At 40.6% G+C, this 15,098-nt stretch overlaps 1 protein-coding gene across 1 annotated transcript in view; it reads right to left on the bottom strand.

Moving 5' to 3' along the window:
- The window catches only part of nek7 (NIMA-related kinase 7), a 60,057-nt gene extending 48,870 nt beyond the window's left edge, over window positions 1–11,187 (bottom strand). The window contains exon 1 of the mRNA XM_063460127.1: window positions 10,894–11,187. The gene's annotated coding sequence lies outside the window, so the exon portion shown is untranslated. The remainder of the gene's footprint in view (window positions 1–10,893) is intronic.
- Window positions 11,188–15,098: the final 3,911 nt, after the last annotated feature.

The raw sequence follows: 15,098 nt of genomic DNA, 5'->3' as shown, positions 1-15,098 counted from the left end.
ATTGTCGGAGCATTACGGCTACTGTAGTCAGGAGCCTCGCGGAGGAATCTGGGTCCTAAACTCCATCAGCCTCAGGTCCCAAAGTCAAACGAACACTGCAGCATCACTGAGAGTTACAAACTGTCTAAATTCTTTCATCTGTAATAAAATGATCAGTGTTGCTGCTTTACCAGGTGTAACAATTAAGTTTAACATCCAGGCATCCAAGAAAACAGAATTTATTACATTTAACGGAGTTAGAAGTTAGCAGGAAGTTAGCTCGCTAGCTTCCACCTAAACATGATATAGCATGTTCTGACTGAGAGATTTCTGAAAAATTCAAACGTACAGCTCTGCTATCACTTCCAACATAAAGGAGGACAGAAAACTAAACAGCAGTGACGTTTGTAGAGTTACTGAAGTTGGGCTAGCTGGTATATAATGATGTGCTACGTGATTGCTAGCGACACAGCTATGTTAGCATAGCATAAACACAGTGAAGCTGGAGGATGAACGCTAACTTTTTTCCACTCGATAAAAGTTAACGTGAGGGTTCCCGATGGTTAGGGACAAATGCAATCGCATGGCAGGATGCTGTAAACGGACCAAACTTCAGTCAGGAGAACAACTGAGATAATCCATCCACAATACAAGGTTAGTCATTAATATACTGCAATAGGGCTGGGCCATATCATACCATTCACAGTAACACCGGTATAATGTCGGGCAACGATAAGAAAATGAAATATGGCGATAGAATATGGGTAAAACGCGCATGCGCAGTGCCTTTGTTTTCATACGCACATGGTGGAAAAAGCATGGCGGCGACGGAGAATGAGAAGGGCGAAAGCGGATCGTTGAATGAAACAGATGAACCAACATTGGTTTGAAAAAATGCTGCAACTTCAGTGGTGTGGAACTGGTTTAGCTTTTGTCCGTCAGATACACAACAAAGCACTATTTTTGGTAGAGCATGCTAGCGGGCCGTCGTTATTACCGTGTTTTTTGGAAAATACGGCACAATCCTTTGATTTTTCTGAAAATCAACAGTGCCCCTTATAATCCCGTGCGCCTTATGTATGAACTCTGGTTGTGTTTACTGACCTGGAAACGATGTTATGTGCTACACGGCGCTCGAAAATCTGTCAAATGTTTTAGTACGACTTTGCTAAGCTATGAACCCGCATCGCTTGATGGATTGTCGGAGCATTACGGCTATCGTAGGCAGGAGCCTCGCGGAGTGATACGTACTGTGCTTCAACATAATATTACCGTATTGTGTGTGTATAACCTTTTTAAGTTTTGTGGATATTATACATGATTATGCTGAGGATATGTCAGCCAATTTCCACTGGAAATGCCTTTTGGTTAAACTGTCAGCAAGGAATTTGCATTAGCACTGTTACATTTTTGTATAACTTTAATGCACATAAAAAACAGCTGCTTGTTTAAGTGAAAATACATTATTAGTGCAAAAAAACCCATCAAAGTTGTGGAGTTGTAAAGTATTTTGTCTAGTGTCAATTATATCGTCAGTTATATCGTTATCGCAAATTTTCAAATGTATATCGTGATAAATATTTTTGGTCATATCGCCCTGCTCTATACTGCAACAACATGGGAATAGAGCAGCTGCAGAGAATTCAACATTAATGAATCAATAGTACAGAGGTGGAGGAAGCAAGAAGAATGAGCTGAGTAAAGTTTGACTTATCTGACTGTTTTGTTTTGCTTAATGCGCCTTATGGTCCGAAAAATACAGTGCATAAAAGATGGGTGCGACATCTGGGCTGCTAATGCAATCAAGCTTTGTTAGCAAGCTAAAAGTATAAATTGCGTAGGTGTTTAGCAGACTTGGCACAATCTTTCACCCTTTTGCATGTAGTATATTTGATACTTTACCTCCAAGTATCATAGAGGAACCAAAGTCAGGTTTATTTATATCAGAATAGAGTTGACAATATTCAGAAAATGAAAATGTCAGTTACCGATATTTGCATAGAAAGACTGAAGCAAGAGGGGAAAAAAGGGAGAGATGGAAAGAGAGAAGATCCCCAACAGGGGTTGAAAGCAGCTAAAGCAGATAGGTCTTTCCTGCCTCTTTCTTTCACACATTACAATATTAATATTAATGAGACTTCCTGTTTTTCCCACCTGTTTTTTTTCTCCCTCAGATGATTTGAACATAAAAAAACTTAAAAAGCGCAAATTCCAGGAGTTGCGTATCACAGTTTGACCTGGAGCCACACAGCAGACACCAACCATGACAGACTCGCTGTTCAAAGCACGCGGGAGCTGCTTTCATCAGGGTATCCTGGTGGGGTTTTTTTTACAGTTTGACACCACCAGCCCATGCCATCTGCCTTTTTCTAAAATCACAACTTCAAGATGAGCTTTCTGCTTGTGTGTTGTTTTAAGGTGGGCTTCACAACCAAGGCCCAGCGTCACGCAAGCTTTTCCTGCTATGCTGCTTGCTGGCTGCTGTTTACAGCCAAGCCTCGCAGTGTGGTGCAATGTTAAATATTCACTGTTAAACTGTCAAGCCAGAACTGCTTGGGAACCCAGCCAGGCACTCACAGTTCAGCAGCATCGTATTCTCCTCTTCTTCAAACATAACCAAACCAAATCAATCACTCTGTTTGCAGCCAAACCAAAAATCAGATCACGTTACCTCCCTCCTCCTGCCACACGCCTACTTCCTGATAGCCTCGGCCTACAGGGACCACTTTATTCAGCCCTTTTCCTTCATTTATAAGTAAACACATATTCTTTATCATAAATACTAAACACATATACACTAACACTCATCATTTGTACTTGAAAGACCCCGTACTCTAGGCCCGAGTAAGCCTCTGCTGTCTCCCGATGTCTGCCATCAGACATCTGTAAAATATTTTATTTGATGCCCCAATACCACACTGGCAAAGGTCTCTCATCCTTGACTTGGCAGGACTTCTGACAGAGCCAGCCGGCAGCGCCACGCAGGCCTAACTCCTGCTGCTACAGCTTCCTGCTGCTCTGAGGGAGTCAGGCTGCGAGCCTCCCAGACTGTGGGCCAGGCAGGGCAGGAAGGAGGAGACTGAGGCGAGGCCCCAGGTAGAAAGGACTCCCAGGAGAGGTAAAGCAAGAACAAGAGGACAGAGTTGAGTCCTTTCCAGTGAAGATGTGTAGCACTGCTGGCTTAATCAGTCTGTTAAAGTGACGACATCCTGACAGAGGTTAGCTTTACTCAGACATGCCTGCAAATCAGGTTGCTTTTTGAGGGGAGGATAAACGCATAGGACTTGTTGCAGTTTAACAACCCTCATGAAGTGAAACCACCATGCTTTTAAATGTGTACTTCTCACCGTCATTAAGAGCAGGGTCTCTGTGTGTGCATGCACTCTTTTCCGTTAAACAGACCGATCACGTCTGAATGTGCACCTGAGTTGATTGTCTGCACCAAGTCAGACCCGGTAACATTTGTCAACATGGCACATGTCTGACAGCACGCCATTACACAGTGCCACGCCAAACATTGTAACTTTATATCTTTCCTGTATCTCGAGGTGCTCAACAAACTCAAAGCCACAGTTGTTTTGAAGAACGCCATAAAAACTCTTTGAGCAAGAAAAAAAAAAAACTGTCTTGGCGCAAAAACTCACTTCCAGACTTTGTCTCACTCTGCCCAGATTAATCTCACTGAAGCCACAAAACTGCTCCTTTATAAAAAATTACCTTGACTTTGACAAACCGAACACCAGTATTAAGTAGGGGTGCAACAATACCCGTATCCGTATTGAACCGTTCGATACAGTGCTTTCGGTTCGGTACGCATATGTATTGAACAATACAAAATTTTTAATTTATTTTATCAACTTTTCTTCTGACGATGCTGTCTGTGTTGAGAGCTCAGTGGATCTGCGTTCGACTACTCCGCCTAGGCTGCACTGTCGAGCGCAGATCCACTGAGCAAGCTAGAGAGACAGAAGCTAAGCTCGTTGCAACATGGCAACTGCCTCAACGCTACCCGAAACTGAGCCTCCCCCACCCCCTTCAGATCTGGCCTTTGGAACTATTTTGGTTTTCATGTGAAGTATGACCCTGAAGGTAAGCGCGTCATGGACAAAAGTAAAACAGTATGTGGGATGTGCCACGCAATGCTCAATTACATTGGTGGGAACTACTGCGTTAGTGCAGTTAGCTCGTTAACGTGTTGACGCCGTCCAGCCCCACACACGGGGCGATCCGCAGTAACTCGTTAACGGAGATTTGCCGCGTTATGGCGTTAACGTCATTTTAACGAGATTAACGCTGACAGCACTAGTGGGAACACAACGAATATGACTGCACATTTACGCCGACATCATCCTAGTGCAAAGACAAGTGGAAGCAGACAAAAACAACAAGCACGCATGCTACAAACTTTACCCGAGTCATTTAGACAGCCGTTAGCACATGATTCTCCTTATGGGGACCTGATATGTTTAATATGCTGCTGAGAGTGTACCCCAGAAGAAGCGTATAGTATAGCTTTTATTTTGGAAAGAGACATTTCTCTGTAATAAACTCTTTTCCAAAGATGAGGGATTTCTCCATCAGATAGATTTATTTTTTTAATTATTTTGTTGTTTCAGCAACATTACATTTAAAAACTGTACTTTTTAGTTAAAATATATATTTATAATTTTAATAAATGACAAATTAAAAAAGGCATGAACATTTTTTGTATTGAAAAAATATGGAACCGTGACACCAAAGTATCGAACCGAACCATGAATTTTGTGTATCGTTGCAGCCCTAGTATTAAGCTATGATTTGTTATCCATTCGTTTATCACATGAGTCTCTCCTCACTGTGAGAGAATCATGTGATAAATGAATGGATAACAAATCCTCTCAAATGGTGTTATTAAAATAATAAGTAACAACAGGCTCAGAGTAAATACTATGAAAAGCCATCAAACCAACATGTTCGGACGCCCGCAACTTGATGAGGATTAACGGAAGAGGCTTAGGAGTCACAGAGGCCAAGGTCAGGGAGAGCATCTGAAATGAGAAGCAGTAATATGGGACAAATCGAAGAAATGGCTGATGTGGAAGTGGAAAGAGAGTGAGACAAAGGGGCTTGAGGGCAGTTTTGGCAGCAGGAGTTAAGGGGACCTTTTCATTACGACTCCTCTTCCTTCTCGATGCCCTCAGGCACTGACCACAGCCTCTAAGCCCCGAGCCAAACCGAGAGACCAGGGAGACCACAGAGGACTGCAGTGAGTCAGGGGACAAACACAGAGGGAGGGGAGGAGGGGAGGAGGGGTGGAAGAAAGATGTCTCCCACATGTAAATGAAGCGTTGTGAAACAGAGATTCAAATAAAAGAGTATGGTTTTACCCTTTTTTCATTTTAGCTACGACCCAAGTAATTTATGTCATCTACCTATATTTATCTATACCTAATTATTACAAGTCTATATTTTCAACATGTACCACCTGACCATGACAAAATAAGCATACATTACGTTACAAGTTATAAATAATATAACAGCTTTATAGAAGTTTGCATACAACTCCACTCATTAGAAATACTTTGATGGTGGTTCCAGCTTTCTAGCAGAGCACAATGACACATTTCTGATTAGGGCTGTGCGATGACCAAAATCTCATATCCCGATATCAGACATTTATCGTCCCGACAACGATATATATCACAAAAATTTTACATTTTCTGTAAATTCTGTGAATCTCGGGCAGCTCGACTTGCGTGAAGTGTTTTCAGCTGGGCGTCGTGTACTTGGAGTCGAGTGTTACATAAGTTGAAATGGCCTCAGTTTTCTTTGTGAGTATTTATTACACAGCGTGCTGCGGGGAAAAGCCTGTTCTAAGGTTCAATTTTTTAGCACCTGACGGCTCTTTTTTTGTTTTTCATCCGTAAACACTCTGCATACCATTTCATGTGACTCAGTTTATTTTGAAAAATCTCAACAGGATCTTGAGCTTTATTGTGAAAGGTTTATGTGGAAGATAAACGCAATGCTTTTACCGTCGTTGTTGCTAACGACAACGCATAAAACAGTCGCTTGTCCATCCGTAGTGTGGTTATATTAAATATAAGAGAAAGAGAGAACTTTCAGAAATTCTACAGCGACCATCAAAACGATGAAAAATTATTGCCGTGAAGAGTTTATTTTGCGACACCACGAAACAAACGATAGACGTTTTCATATCGTCATCTGATATATATCGTTATATCGAACAGCCCTATTTCTGACCCAGAGTGCAACGGGTCACAGCAATTTCCTTTTAGAAGATAGTCTTGCTGCTCTGAAGATATCATGGTAATGGGGTGGTATCAGCATTTGAATGGGGCATTTACTTCCTTTCTTTTGGAGCAGTGAACACAGTGCAAATCAAGGCATATCTATTTTATGGTCGATTACAACGATAAAAAAAAAAGTTCCCTAAAATGAATCCTGCAGTTTTATCTCTGACGTCACTAGAAATGGGAAAAAAAACTAACTGTAAAAAAAAGAACAAAGACTGCAAGAGAGAGCAAAAAAATGTCCTCAGATTTTCACACTAAAAAGGGGAAGGGTAAAACAGACAATCTGTCAAAACAAAACGTTCTAATACAAATTTCCTCTCTTCGGCAGCAAATCCCGTGTGAAACATTAAGGCTTATTTGTGGTGAGGTTGGAACAAATGCCCATAGCACACTCAGCATGCAACACACACAAAAATCCTCCTCTCTTTCTGTTCATAAGTGCAAATTCATTCTGCTTTTGTCTCATCTCATGACAAATGCATACTGTCACTGTCACTGATGTGCTGTTTACTGTGGCATATAGCATCTTGTAATTATTCTGTGAAAGTGAATTTGTATCCTGAGGGATTTGTATTTTTGTGTGTGGATAATCAAAAGCGATAGAGAGGGAGAGGGGACGACTGCAGAGTGATCACCGATAAAAATCAGACGGTGCTGCTGGAGCACCATCTTTACAGCACAGTTCACAATATGCCAAGATGGCTTTGGTACTTCAGTCATACATACACTGACTTAACTTGCAGGCTAAGCCCTGATCAATAGTGGATTTTACAGGCCTATGCTTACAGTTTGGGGGTATTGTAAAACAAATGAGTAATAATGCAATAATGCACTGTATATGACTACTGTAATATATCTAGGTGTATAGTATGACCAACTAATATACATTGTGAAAACACCTGTTCATCTACTTAATATCTGCAGTACACTGCATGAGCAGCTAGTCTACAAACATCTAAACAGAGTGTTAAAATGTGCTGTCAGTTACTGATCCTGCACAACTTACTTAATTTGGCAAAACTGTGCAAAATGAAAACAGTGTACAGCGTGAGCCACGCTTATCTCCTACAGCAGCTTTATTAAAAAGCAATTTCCAAATGAAAACTGCTAACTGTGCTGTTCTTTGAATGAAATTATTCAGTCTTCATTTAAAGCTCTGTCTGCTGTGCAGACTAACATTATTTTAAAACAGGTCTTGTTTAACTTTCTCAATGTACACTAAAAAAATCTTTACATAATTGCACCATTTAGTTACTTAATTACTTTAATAGAGCGATTATATAAAAACACAGTTCTTTCATAAAGGGTTTCAGAGACCGCGGCTGTTTAAAAAGAGAACAGCAAAGATGTGAATCAACCCTTCTTCTCATTTCAATGATACTCCACGGTCCTAGCATTAGCTGACCCACGGGCACTGAAAGCATTTCATAAACTTTGAATGAGGTCCTAGGTCAGTAATTTTTGTGTTTGCATGTCTTTGTAGTGGGTTTCCCCCAGAGCACCACACAACCCAATGAGAAAAGGCATCAGTGCCACAGTGAAATTGAGAACTTTCACGTGACGTAAGCAGCTGCAAGGCATCCACCACGGATATTTGAATACTTGAAACATCAGCAGCCCCTGATAACAAAGAGGGGAGATGGATATGAAAAATATTGACGAGCAGGCAATTTAAGGAGTGTGAAGCTTGCTCACACATCCCACTCTCACTGCCAAAGAACCTATTTTAAACTCCAAGCCTGGAAATGAAAGACTCAATACTGAAATGCTCTTTTTTTAAAAAGAAATATTAACCATTATATTTCAATTTTTTTTATGTGCAAATAATCTCAAAACCTGAACAACAGAGAAACCTATACAGTGATCTGCTACTTTTGCCAGTTTTTTTTTCCTGCACAATGCTTGGCCAAGGTCTTTGACATCATGCAAAAGACAGCGTTTAATGTAGCTCGAAATGGCCTCGGGAAGCATCTTCCTTCAAATATGCTCTGTGAAAGAAAAGAAAAGAGCCAACATTTTTTTTTGTTCTCTGTGAAAACCCAAAGGCAAGATGACTGTTAAAAGTGGTCAGATGACAAATGTCTCATCTGATCTTTAATCCAGGAGGGGGGGCAGCTTCAGGGCTAAAACAGAAAACTCACACAAGATTGAGCTATTTGGTAAATTCCACTGTGCTAAATCACCGCTGCAGTGCTGCACATTTCTCCACACCGATGAATGGCATTTCAGTCCTCGCTCTGAATGTCGTGCTGCTATCAGACAATGTGTATGTATGGGACCCCGGGCACCATCAAATATCCATGTCTGTGCTTCTAAAACAAAACTTTTTCTTCAATTTATGGCATCGTCAGTGTCTCTTACAATAAATAATGACTTAAATAATTTCTAATATGAACAATTTTCAGTTTCTACTTTCCCCAAGTTGCCATTCAGTAACACTTCTATTAAATCCAAACAACAGAACGGGGCTAAACAGCCGAGTTTTGCCAGAGCCTGTCAAAAGTAATCCACCTCTCATCAGCTCAAATTCAAAGTGGGATGTTACTGGCAGAAATCCCTCATCACAGAGACTGATGCAAACATTTGGCAGCCATTTTCTGATCATCCGGTTCATGACACATTCCTTGATAGTCAACTTCACAGAGCCAGCCAGTGTTCATCTCAATCACCTGATGACGCTGGCAGACTCGAGCCTGTTGTCTGACGATAATCGGATGTGGCAACAGAGAAGTGAGTAATAATTGGGTCAACAAGGTATGTCAGCTCCCACTAACTCTGGTTTGAATCATCTCTCTGCAGCGTAGCCAAATGTGATAGTACGACGCCTGAAATATTTGGCTGTGATAGGCAGCGACAGCAACGTGGCACGGGATACTGCTTTCAACCTACATCTGACCCCGAGATGATTAGGCTTCGCGGAGATGAAGCCGCCCACATACCTGTGCAGGGAAATCTGGTGGTATTTGTCTTGTTTGGTGTGCCTTTGGCTTGTATTCACTCCTTTTTTTCCCCAACTTGTTTTTCTACTCATGCCATTATTATTATAATTTGTATTTTTAATATTATTACGTTCAAAATTAAAGATGAGAAATTACAAAGTTCCAACAAAACTGTGGACGCTATGAGTGTGTAAAGGTTTTGCAATAACTACTGTGACTCACAACAAAGGAAGTAAAACGAGAAAGGCCTGATCTCAGATTTATTTTTTATTTGAATAAATTACTTCTTTGTAACGACTAGCAGCTCTCTTCCAAATAAACCTCGTCTACCTCGTCTACCAAGTGTATAGTTTTTATTGTGTTTGGCAGCGTGGAACAAAAAGACAGCTGGAAGCGCGTATGCCTTTTCCAAAAATTACTAAAAGGTTAAGAAACAAGTGTTTTGTAATACGCCTTTACATGTTTTCCTAGATTAAAAAAAAAAAAGAAAATGCAGAGGTGGGTTTGTTTTTTGAACTTCCATATAATAACATATTTGCAATTTGTCTGACAGCTACTTTGGCTTGAGTTTAATAACACAATCCCACATATGACAACTAAAAGAAACTAAACTAAGGCAGATTCACTTCAAATCTTTCATTTTTTATTGAATTTATAAAAAGAGCATTATTTTTCCCCATTATCGGTGATAATTGTAAGACAAATCAATTTAGATTTTGATCTATAAAACATCAGAACACAGTAATTTCATCAGTGTTATTGAATGTGAGACCAGCAGTCCAAACCTCAAAATTATTTACTTGACTTCTTTTTTTTTTTTTTTCTATCAAAATGTCTCTTGGTTGTTTTAAATGTTAGTCTCGACACATAAAAAAAAAAATTCTATCCACGGGAAAATTACAGTAAACTACTGGGTTTACATTTACAGAGCATGGGTGCCAAGCAGAGGTTCATGAAAGGTATCCACTCCATATCCAACCCTGCCTGGCCCTGCACAGTCATGTTCATGGATGTTATACTACTCGACTAGGAACTCCTCCACAGCTGAGACTTCAGATCCAAAGTATAGTAAGCAACGTTGACAGACACGTTACACATCACTATTGACACATTATACAAAATAAGCGTTTGACATGGAAAATACCTTCACATCATAAACTACTGACAATCAAGGATGTAAAGAAACGCTGTAAAGACAGTCGTGTTCTTCTACATCACCGAGGCTGTGTGTGATTACTACTGTTTGAAAGCTGTTGTGTAGTACGTGTAACATGACTGTAACATTGTAGCAACAAGTGTCCACTGTCATGTTGGCACCGCAGGATTAGCCGCTTTAGCACTTTAGCACAAAGCCGTTTTTCGCACATTGTAATATAAACGTTACAAAGCAGCTGGAAGCGTTTACTGACACCTTCGACTGTCCAGTTTTATAAAGATAAAGTCCGCAAAGCGACATGCTAGGAAGCTAACCAGCTAGCCTAGCTAGCCAACTTCGAAAAACTTCTTCAAATGAGTGACAAACTTGTGTCTGAAGGGCAACTGGTGGCTACTGCGAACTTTTTTTTAAAAGTCTGTCACTTTCCGAAGATGTTAAAGCGCAAAGGGCAACAGCTTACGAGCAGTTCATTAGCAGTAGTTGAGTTTCAAAAAGTTCACTGTCAGCTAACGTCAGTTCTTACCAGGAAGTAGGAGACTGTTGCTAAGCTATTCCTTCTTCACGCTGAGGCTTTTTCCTGATGGTTATGGCGGTTATCTTTGTTTTGACTTTCCCTTTCTTTCCAAGGTCGCTGTGAGAAGTGGACTCGGCGGGCCTCTGTTCCTGCGTGGCACCGTGACTGAGCTGAGCTGGAAAGTTGTCTCGCAGAGAGCGCCTGTGCCGCACAGCCAGGCGAGATGTGTACGTGTTTTCGGACAGACTCTCCACTACTAGGCCCCCCTCATCACCGCAACGCTGACCCGTGTGACTGTAATGTAAACAACCCAGCATTCCCTGAGCGCAGGGGAGGGGCGAGTGTCAAAGAGTGAAGGGAAACTGTCAAATACCGCGAGATTCAAAGGAGCAACTTCACCACCTCGCGCTGTCTTTACTTTGAATCGTGTTATTTAGGGACAAAGGAGAAGTTTCCTGTTTCAACTTATGGTGCATTTACTGGCTCTTTCTCGAGCTTTTCACTTTTAATTGCTGCTGGGTTTTTCAAACGCACTTGTAGACAAGTGGCATCTGCTTATATTATAGGAAAAACAGGTATGTCTATAGCAGGCACCTCAAAAGCTGTGCAGCTCACACCCGAATAATTTAGATGGATAAATAGATTTACAGTTATCGCTCTGTGTTTAGTTTAAAGAAGTTGCATTACACCAAAAAGTTACACCTTAGTGTTGCAAATTCCATCCACCTCTCCAGTTCACTTCTGTGGTTGAACAGAAGATGATCCTAGCTTTCATAGGGCAAGATGGCCCACTTCAATTGGGCCTGTTGTCCAAGCCTCCCGCGATTGTCTCGACTTGGGTTTTTTTTTTTTTTTTATGCCAATTTTTGCTCATAATCGTTGCGTTTTTCTTTATACCGCCCACCACTGTCTAGGATGTCATTCTTAAGTTGCAACAAAACTAAAACATTTGGTATTCCAACTTTGCTCAGAATTTGCATGACAATCTGTTGAGGCAGTGTAAGAAGGTTTAAGTGTGTTCAGGCAGCCAGGTTGCGCTGAATCCACTGAAGCACACGCATACCCTCGGCTATTTGCTCACAGTCTCGCTTGCCATCATTGCACGTGCGCACATGACACGCGCAGAGTCTGTAATTGGGAATATTAAGAGAATTTATTGACAAAAAATGGTGCCGCGGATTGACTCGCGTGGACAGCGAGCGCAACTGGAACTGATCAGCTTACTTTGCTTTGATAAGAGCTTCAACAGTGATTTCAGACTGACAATTCAAACAGCGCTGATACACAGGAAACACATCTGTCTTCTTCCCATCCCCATTGTTAATAATCAACAAGTTAGGTGGGGCTGTGTTTTTTCTCCCTACTTCAATCGCCTTTTTTGTTAACCTCACTGCAAATATGGAGAAAGGAGAGATGCCTGGAGTGTGGGATTTTTTCCCCCCTTTTTCTTCAACAACAGTTGAAGATTAAAAGAAACGTCTCACAGAAATCTGTCAATTCTGTATGTGAATAATGCTGTGTGGAATTTAATGGCATGAGTTATATTGGGTTTCCTCTACACCCACATTTTCTCTCAATAAGATCAATGCCGCTCAGTGACAGATAGGGATGGTCTTTTGTATCTTCAAATTTCAGGTTTCTAAGGGAATAATTAGATGGATGGATGAAAAGTAATGCATCAGTCTGCGAGGGGAGCTGCACCCCGAGTTCCTGTAGTTCAACACGCATGCCTCCACGTGTTTGGTAGAAAACTGTTTAATAATCGTGTTGGGTTTCCATTGTTCTAAAAGTGGCTCTCTGCACTGATGTGGCGCTTTAAACCAATGGCAAACTTTTTGTGTTCTTTTTTTATTGTTTATTTAACAGAGAGGATCTCCTTTTGATTTGGGGATATTTTTTTAGAAAGGGAAGCATTCTCATCTATTTCGCTCTGTTCCTTTTCAAACTTTCAGGTGTCGCTCGCAGGTAACCAGCATGGAAAAGGTTCTTCCTCCAGGGGAAATGAAGTAGGTTGAATCGCTGAGTTTACAGAGACGCTTTAGACCTTTTACTGTAAGTGTGACATTTAACTCTGTGTTCGAACACACGTGCTGAACGATATTCCCACAAATGAGATCTGATGACAGCGAGCCTGAATTTACAAGAATTTGGCTGCAGTGTGAATGTTACGATATTCCATAAGTGATGGCAATAAAAACAACAACCAAAGTTGTTGGACCTCATTTCGTTGTATTTCTCTGGGAAAAACACATGGAAAGCCAGTATAGAGCCAAACCAGAGTTTTTGAAAGTCAACATTTGGCATGACCACTTTTATTCCTCAACTCTTTTAGACAAGCTTTCTTCTCATTTCTTTAAGTAGTCTTCAGGAATAGTTCTCCAGGCTCATTGAAAGACATCCAAAGCTCTGCTTTAGATGTTGGCTGCCTTTTGTTCCATTTCCTGTCAAAATGATCCCACACTGCTTCAGCACTGCTGAGGTCTAGGCTCTGGGGAGGCCCATCCATGACTGAGAGCGTTGCATATTGATGTCATTTAGATTTGGATTCATCACTCCATAAAACCTACTGCCTCTGCTTTTCAGCCAGTTCTACTGTAATTTGGCATTTTATTAAAAATGGCTTCTTGACCATTTCTGATGAGGCAAACAGCAGGTGGATCAGCTGAATGGAGAGATGCCTCCTGCATGCCCTGTGTCAGGTCTTTGCTGGATTTTTTTCCTATAGGACATGAAATCTGCATCACATACTGTTCATCAGCCATGGCACTTCATCTTTTGCCCTCCACCTGTTCAGTTTCCTCAGATTACCTTTTAGAACACACTGCAAAGCAAAATACTATTTAATGTCTGTCAAACTGGCATTTTTCAAGTTTCAAGTTTTATTGTCAGGTACAGATAAACAGTGTAGCCACATGAAATTCTTTGGCTTGTGCTCCTCAGCTTTACATGAACATATAGAAGTGTGCAGTTATATTGAAGAAGAAAATAATAATAAAAATAACAAAATACTAAAGTATTAAATATTATAGAACGTAAGACAACTGTTTGGTATTTACAGTTTGTGCAAAAACTTGTGCAGTAAAGATTTAAAGTGACAGTGTGCAGAGTCCAGTGGTTGTAGTGAGTGTGTAATGGTGTGTGCAGAATGTCAGCAGTTCAAAAGCCTGATCACTTGTGGTAGATTGGCAGAGATCTAAAGAAATTGGAATAAAATAATATTATATTCATAAGTCAGCGTTAAGTGGCTTAGCAAACAAAAATAGTCTGAAAGTTTCCATAATCCATAATATATTCCATATTATTTAACCCCACCTGGAATTTTAGAACCACTGGATGAACATCTGTCTGCTGACCGTACTTTACAGTTGCCCATTAATCCTGTAGCATTCCAAGGAAGCATGCTAGGAATGGATGTTAGCTAAAACAGGTGGTCCTATACTAATTTATTGTATCATTATTATGTTAGAGAGCTTAAGCTGTGACACCACTGGTGCAGCGGGTTGCGAAGTCGTTTATGTAAAACAAGATTAGTAGTGATCTAATGTGGGAAGATCGGATACTGGTCACTCCCAAAAAAAGAGTGGAATTTCAGTTATACGTAACTCCAAACACTCCCACCTGAAATAATATGGAAATCTGCATTTGCATTGTTGAGGTTAGATACGTAATACAAGCTAAAAACAACTACAGAAAGCTTAAAATTAATCTGAGTTTACTTGCAATTTTTTTTACATTAAAAAAATTAAGTCATTTATACAAAGACCAACTCAATTAGACGACAATTCATCTGATTATTTGTAAACATGATACACTTTAGGCCAAACTCGAACATTGTGAAATAAAGAAAAAACGGTCAATTTCACATAATTTGCACAATAGCAGTTTAGCTGTGAACAAGACCCACACAGTGTTTTTGTTTCTGTGCAGGTTTCAGTGCATTCCAGCTTTTCACTGCTAAATATGCAGATTTTTTTTTGCACCCAGAGGCTGAAAGCACATTTTAAACACTTAAAAAGAAAAAAAAATGTTGGCGTCTTTTTATTTTCCTGCGTGTTGTTGATCTGGCTCAGGGGTTAGGTATGACTGCAATGTGGTAGAGACAGAAGCTGCAGTCAAAGCTCCTGTGATCGGGTGCAGACTTCATAGAGACCAGCAGATGGAGGGGAGAGGATCTGCGTGCATCCTGAAGGTTTAGCAAGAACTGAGAGGTTACA

The sequence above is a fragment of the Pelmatolapia mariae genome, linkage group LG17 (assembly GCF_036321145.2).
Source record: "Pelmatolapia mariae isolate MD_Pm_ZW linkage group LG17, Pm_UMD_F_2, whole genome shotgun sequence".
Classification (NCBI taxonomy): domain Eukaryota; kingdom Metazoa; phylum Chordata; class Actinopteri; order Cichliformes; family Cichlidae; genus Pelmatolapia; species Pelmatolapia mariae.
Note: the sequence above shows the minus strand (reverse complement) of the source record. Positions and strands in the feature narration are given on the sequence as shown.